This window comes from Coenobita brevimanus, chromosome 47 (assembly GCF_032717465.1).
Source record: "Coenobita brevimanus isolate Jiangsu-jjx chromosome 47, ASM3271746v2, whole genome shotgun sequence".
Lineage (NCBI taxonomy): Eukaryota > Metazoa > Arthropoda > Malacostraca > Decapoda > Coenobitidae > Coenobita > Coenobita brevimanus.
In genome coordinates this window covers 18,700,662-18,707,849 of record NC_137000.1, presented here as the reverse complement: position 1 = coordinate 18,707,849, position 7,188 = coordinate 18,700,662, and positions in this window count along the sequence as shown.

Genomic DNA, 7,188 nt, shown 5'->3' with positions numbered 1-7,188 from the left:
AAGGGTGCAAGGAATAAATGTGTTGGGAGGGTTGAATGATTCTTTGATCACGAAGGAGGAAGTGGAGAAGGCAGTAAAGGAGATGAAAACAGGGAAAGCTGCAGGTATGGATGGGTGTGCTGTGGAATGCCTGAAGGGTGGTGTAGTGACTGTTGTTGACTGGTTAGTAAGATTGTTGAATGTGTGCTTTGTGAAAGGTATGGTGCCAGTTGGCTGCGCAAGTGCTTGTGTGGTCCTGTTGTATAAAGGCAAGGGTGATAAGTATGAATGTACTAGCTTTAGGGGTATAAGTCTGTTGAGTGTTGTAGGTAAGGTGTATGGTAGAGTGTTAATTATGAGAGTTAGAGAGGGTACAGAGGGAGTGATTGGTGATGAGCAGTGTGGCTTTAGGAGAGGGAGGGGATGTGTGGATCAGGTGTTTGCGGTGAGGCAAGTGTGTGAAAACTATTTAGCAAAAGGCAAGGATGTGTTTTGGGCATTTATGGATTTAGAGAAAGCGTATGATAGAATTGATAGGGAGGCGTTGTGGACTTTTTTAAGATTGTATGGACTTGATGGTAGGTTATTAAAAGGGGTGAAAAGTTTTTATGTAAATAGTAGAGCGTGTGTAAGAGAGGGAAATGCTGTGAGTGATTGGTTTCCTGTGAGAGTGGGGCTGCGACAGGGATGTGTGATGTCGCCTTGGTTGTTTAATATTTACATGGATGGTGTTGTAAGGGAGGTGAATGCAAGAATTTTAGGTGGAAGTCTGAGTCTGGTGAATGTTGATGGTGGAGAGTGGAATCTGAAGCAGCTGCTGTTTGCAGATGATACTGCACTGGTGGCTGATTCAGAGGAGAGATTGAGACAGTTGGTAGAGGAGTTTGGAAGGGTGTGTGAAAGGAGGAAATTGAAAGTAAATGAGAATAAGAGTAAAGTGATGAAGTGTACGAGGTTGGTAGATGGTAGGGGGATGAATATAGTTTTGAATGGCGAGTTGCTTGAGGAGGTAGAGTGTTTTAAATATCTAGGGTCACATGTTGCTGTGGATGGAAGAATAGATGCAGAAGTGAAGTTTAGAATAAATGAAGTAGGAAAGGTGCTGGGAGGAATGAAAAAAGTGTTCAGATGTCATTGGCTTAGAATGGATGTAAAGAGAAGGCTGTATGAGGGTGTTGTGGTACCGACTGCATTGTATGGGGCTGAAACATGGAATATGGGTGTAGCAGAGAGGAAAAGTTTGAATGTAATGGAGATGAGGTGTCTGAGGAGTATGTGTGGAGTGACGCGTATGGATCGAGTGTGATATGATGAAGTGCGAAGGAGAACTGGAGTTGTTCGGGAGATGGCTGGTAGAGTTGAGCAGAGGGTGTTGCGATGGTTTGGGCATATGGAGAGAATGGATAATGAGCGATTGGTGAAAAAGATAGCTAGATCTGATGTGAGAGGTGTAAGGCTGAGACGAAGACCACAAATAGGATGAATGGACAGTGTGAAGAGAGCGCTGGATGCGAGAGGGATGTCTGTTGAGCAAGGAAGAGTGGCTGTGCGTGACAGAAATGGGTGGAAAGAAATTGTGAATGAATAAGTGATGATGCAGCCCTGAGGGGATCTTCTCCCACATTTGGTCTGATCAGCTATTTCAGGTCAGGTGCGGGTAAGGGGATGAGTCTGTTATGATGTGGCAGGGGTAAACCAGCTCTGCTGTCGGGCCCTGCTGCGGATGTCACTGATTGCATTGCGCAGTTGACCCTTGTGCAGTGTGGTGTGGTGAGGATCTGTCCGTTCTCCCCTTTGGGGCTAAGATGCGAATGAATGTGTTTGAATGGATGAGCAAATGGGGAGTGTGTCGTCCTTTCTCGGCTACCTCCCTTTCCTTGGGGGAAGCAGCCTAGGCATATATATACTGCATATATGAAGGACAATGCATGGAATAAGAATGTTTGTGTATGGAGGGGAGAGGGTATGTCTGGTGTGTTTGTTCAATCGCGCTCGCGCGCGTGTGTGAGCATACATACATATATATATATATATATATATATATATATATATATATATATATATATATATATATATATATATATATATATAAAACAGAGGAAGGAAAAAAAGTGAATTAAAAAAAAATAGTCCATACACCAGATTACTTGTGTCCTCTGTTCATAAAATATCTGTAACAGACTTGAACAACTGTGGGTTGAAGTTTGGAGGGAAACAACTCCGGGGAAGTGAGTTCCAAAGAGATGCAGTTCGGGGAAGGAAAGAATTCTGATAGGCACGAGGGAAGGCATGGAGAGGTGGCACCATGGACGCAGCTTCGTCTGAGCATTTGCCATAAAAATATCTGTAAAATAATGCAAATGAGGCAACATTCCTTCTTACTTGTGGGGGAGGTAGTTTATTTGTAATGGCAGGGTTGTTAATAATTCTAATAGCCTTGTTCTGAATTTTGTCTATTTGTTTTAATGCAACCTTTCCACATCCATTCCACAAGGGTGAGCAATATTCAAGCTGAGAGCGCACATGACACTTATAATGTATACCTAACTGCTCATCAGTGAAGAAGTTACGGACTCTGTACAGTACATTAATCCAAGTTTCTTTGAGGCGGTTTTAGCAAGTGATTTAACATGAGAGGTCCAGCTGAGGGCATTGTTAAGTGAGATGCCGAGAATTTCAATACTTTTGGAGATGGGAATATTAATAGTACTGAAGGTAATATACGTATCTGGCAATATCTGTCTATTAGTAAATTGTATATATTTAGTTTTACTAGCATTAAAAAAAACAAGGTTGTTTTGTCCCCATTCACTGATCGTAGATAGGTCTTGCTTTATGGAGATGGCTGTACTGAGTTGAGAGGTAGAGATATTAGACTTTGTAAATGGGTGTCTGAGTGTGAATGAACTATATAGTGTTGAGTCATCTGCGTATGAATGGATGGGACTGTGGGTGACAGATAAGAGATCATTAATATGAACCAGGAACAGGGTTGGTGCCAGAACTGATCCCTGTGGCACGCTGGCGTTAACTGAGTGGAAATTGGAATATACATCATCTACTTTTACTCTTATTTTCCTGTCACCGAGATATGAGGAGATCAAAGGAACAAAAGACGTTAGTCTATAGCAAGGGAGTTTGGACAGCAGGGAACGGTGACATACTCTATTAAAAGCTTTAGAAATATCAAGGGCTACTGCATGAGTTTCTCCATGTAGGTCAATTGATTGATGGATGGTTTGAGTTAGGAGATTGAGTATGTCAATGGTGGATCTTTCATGGCGAAAACCATATTGTCTATCACTAATTAAGTTGTTGGATTCAAGATGTTTAACAATGTGCTTATTAATTAAAGTTTCAAATACCTTACCAAGTTAAGATGTGACTGCTATTGGTCTGTAATCGGAGGGGTCAGACGAACTTCCTTTCTTCGGAATTGTGTGGATATTGGCTTCTTTCCATGAATTTGGGAACGAAGAAATACGTATGCATAGTATGAATAATTTAGCTAGAACAGAGGCAAGTTCAGGGGAACACTTTTTCAAAACAATTGGCGGAATTCCATCTGGGCCTGGAGCTTTGTTGGTGGGTAAATTGTCTAGGATGGATTTTACGTATCTTGTCTGTATTTTAAGTGGAACAATTTCGGAAGAGTCAAGTTCTAGTACTGGGACATTCTGGCTGGTATCGTCTATGGTAGAATTTCTGGCAAATGTATTGGAAAAAATATCTGCTTTCGCACGTGGGTCATTTGTAATGTTGCCATCTGAAGATGTCAGTGGGGGAATGGATGATGATTTGTTAAAGTTATTATTGAAAGAATTAAGAGTTGACTAGAATATTCTTTTGTCACTAGGGTTATTAAGTAGTTTTGATGCTTACTTTTGAAGAAAGTTTGATTTAGCAAGATTTAATACAGGTTTTGCATGATTTCTAGCAATTTTTAATTGAGAGAGTGATTCAGAAGTTTTTTTTATTTTAAGTATGAGTTATATGCTAATGACTTTTGGGCTGTTGCTCTGGCACAGTTGCCATCAAACCATTTTGGAGAGTTCGATCTTTTAGTGAACTGTTGACTTGGTATGAATAAATCCATACCAGCTAGTATGAAGTAGCAAATGTGGGACTGGGTAGAATAGATATCACTAGAGAAGAAAGACTGCATGGAATGTCAGCAAGATAATTTCTAAATCCATCCCAGTTTGCCCTATCAAAGTGCCATCGGGTCACCCTGACAGGTTCAGAATGGGGAGGAGTGGGGGGGTTAACTAATGAGGCTTTGTGTGTGTGTGTGTGTGTGTGTGTGTGTGTGTGTGTGTGTGTGTGTGTGTGTGTGTGTGTGTGTGTGTGTGTGTGTGTGTGTGTGTGTGGTGAACGAGGATGTATAGTATATATATATCATAATATATATCTATATCTATATCTATCTATCTATGTACATCTATCTATCTATCTGTCTCTCTCTCTATCTATCTATCCATCTTTCTATCTATCTATAAATATATATAAATATGGAGAGAACATTTTAAAGAATTTTGAACATAGAGAATGAAAGAGCGAAGAAAGGATGTGAGGATAGGAAGAAATCAGTAGGACGGAAGTTGTGGAAGCAATGAAGAGTGTTAAAATAGGGAAAGCCCCAGGAATTGATGGAGTGAGTGGTGAAATGCTAAATCATGGGGGAGAGATAGTAGAATGGATGTGGAAGATGTGCAGATTGGCCTGGGAGGAAGGTAGAGTCCCGGAGGATTGGAAGTCAAGTATAATTGTTCCCCTGTACAAAGGAAAAGGGGAAAAAGAAGTGTGTGGTAATCATAGGGGCATTTGTCTTCTTAGTGTAATAGGAAAAATGTATGGTAGGATACTTATTGACAGAGTTAGGGAAATAACAGAGGAATTAGTTGGAGAAGAACAGGGAGGTTTTAGGAAGGGAAGAGGTTGTGTAGATCAGATATTCATTCTTAGATCTTTAGTGGAAAAGTTTCTAGAGAAGGGAAAGAAGCTGTATGCGACATTCAAGGATTTGGAAAAAGCATATGACAGGGTGAATAGATAAGGTTGGTGGAAAGTATTAAGAATATATGGAGTAGATCGGAAGTTGTTGAATGCTGTGAAGAGTATGTATGAGGGTGCTAAGGCTGCAGTGCGTGTGGATAGTGAACTGAGTGAATTTTTCTATTTGAAGGTTGGATTGAAACAAGGATATGTCATGTCTCCATGGTTGTTCAATCTGTATATGGATGGGGTTATAAACAGGATACAAGGTAGAGCAGTGAAAGTTGGAGTTTGGAAACTACCTGTACTGTTGTTTGCAGATGATACTGTGGTGTTAAGTAGACGAAGGGGAGCTGCAAGGCTAGGTGAATGAGTTTGGGAGAGTGTGTAAGAAACGGAATCTAAAGGTGAATGTAGGGAAGAGTAAAGTTAATGGTCTTCGAGAGAAGTGAAGTGAATGTACAGTGAGGCTGGATGAGGAGGAAATGGAATTATAAGTGGGTTTATGTACTTGAGTTGTGTGATGAGTGAAAATGGAAGTTTAGAGGGTGAAATGCTTGAAAGGGTGCAACAGGGAAGAAAGGTTGCTGGTTCCTTGAAAGCAGTGATTAGAAACAGGGAAGTGAGCATGGAAACGAAAAAGTTACTATATGGCAGTATTGTGATGCCAACTGTAACGTATGGAAGTGAAGCTTGGACCTTGTTGGAGGGAGAGAAATCAAGAGTGAGAACAGTGGAAATGAGTTATTTGAGAGGAGCATGTGGAGTTACATGGAGAGACAGACTGACAAGTGAGGAAGTGAAGGAGTGTTGTGTTGCCGATGTGGATGTGATGGGAAGCGTTAGGAGAAACACATTAAGGTGGTTTGGCTATGTGGAGAGGATGGAGAGTGAGAGACTGACGAGGAGAGTGTATGTGAGTGAGGTGGAGGGGGGAGAGGGAGGGGGAGGCCAGGGATGAAATGGAGGGATGGAGTGGAGATGTATATGAGAAGGGGGGGTTTGAGCTGGGAGCAGGGCAATGAAATGGAGGGGGACAGGGCGACTTGGAGGCGATTTGTTTGTGGCCACCCCTTACGGGATTAAGGCGTCTTTCAATATCTATCTATCTATCTATCTATAAAAGAAAATAATTTACAGTGCTGGGTGGTAGCCTTATTACCAACCAACACATCATCCACATGACAAGTGGGTTGGAGAAGGGTTAGTGTCCCTCCACGGAAAACAACTAATTAAAAATACGAACAAGAAGCCTCGAACCAGGACTGACCAACAGGTGACGACTAAGGACTGAACAAAGGACAAGGTACGGATGGCGACATGGAATGTAAGGGGTGCAAATGATGAAATGAAAGAGAGAGAGCTTGTGCAGGTGCCTGAGGGTGCAAAAGTGGACGTATGTGGATTAACTGGAACTAAATGGTGAGGAGAGAATGTGAGAGAAAGGGAATGTGGATGGGGTATATATGTGGGAATGAGTGAGAATTATCAAAAGAAAGAGATCGTATTGTTGTGTGCAAGAGATGGAAGGAGAATATAAGAGAGTATGGATCAGTTGGCACAGGGATTGTGTGGGTAAGATTGAAAGTTTAGCTACAAATGTGGGCGATTGTCTGTGTGTATGTGCCAATGCAAGATCGTGCGAGGAAAGTGAGAGAAGAGTTCTGGACAAATGTAGAAGAGTGCATGGAAAAGTTTGAAAGGAATGGGAGAGTGTTTTTGATCTAAGATATGAATGTAAAATACTGGGAATGCGAAGGCGGAAGGAGTAGTTTGTGAGTAGGGTGTACCTGCAGAGGTGCATGGGAATGGCAGTGCTCAAGTGGACATTTGTGCTGCGAGGAGGTGACAGCCAATAACCTCTTCAGGCACAAAATGATCCACAGGTATATGTGGCAAGTAATGAGAAGGGTGGGTGGTGAACTGTATGAATGGAAAGCAATGATTATGTGTGTGGATGATAGGATAAGAAGGTGTGCAGTGGATGCTAAAGCATATAAAAGGTTGGGGGAGTGAACTTTCTGACCACCACTTGGTCGTGGTGAGAAACAAGGTTCAAATGAAATGAAGGAATAGAAGAAGGGAGGGACAGGAGGAAGTAGTTCATACAAGGAGGGTGGAGAGGATACATGAGGATGGAAGAAAGGCAGAATATAACAGGGAAGTGGAGGAGCTATTAGGTAAATATGGATTAGAGCAGATGGGGGACGTGGA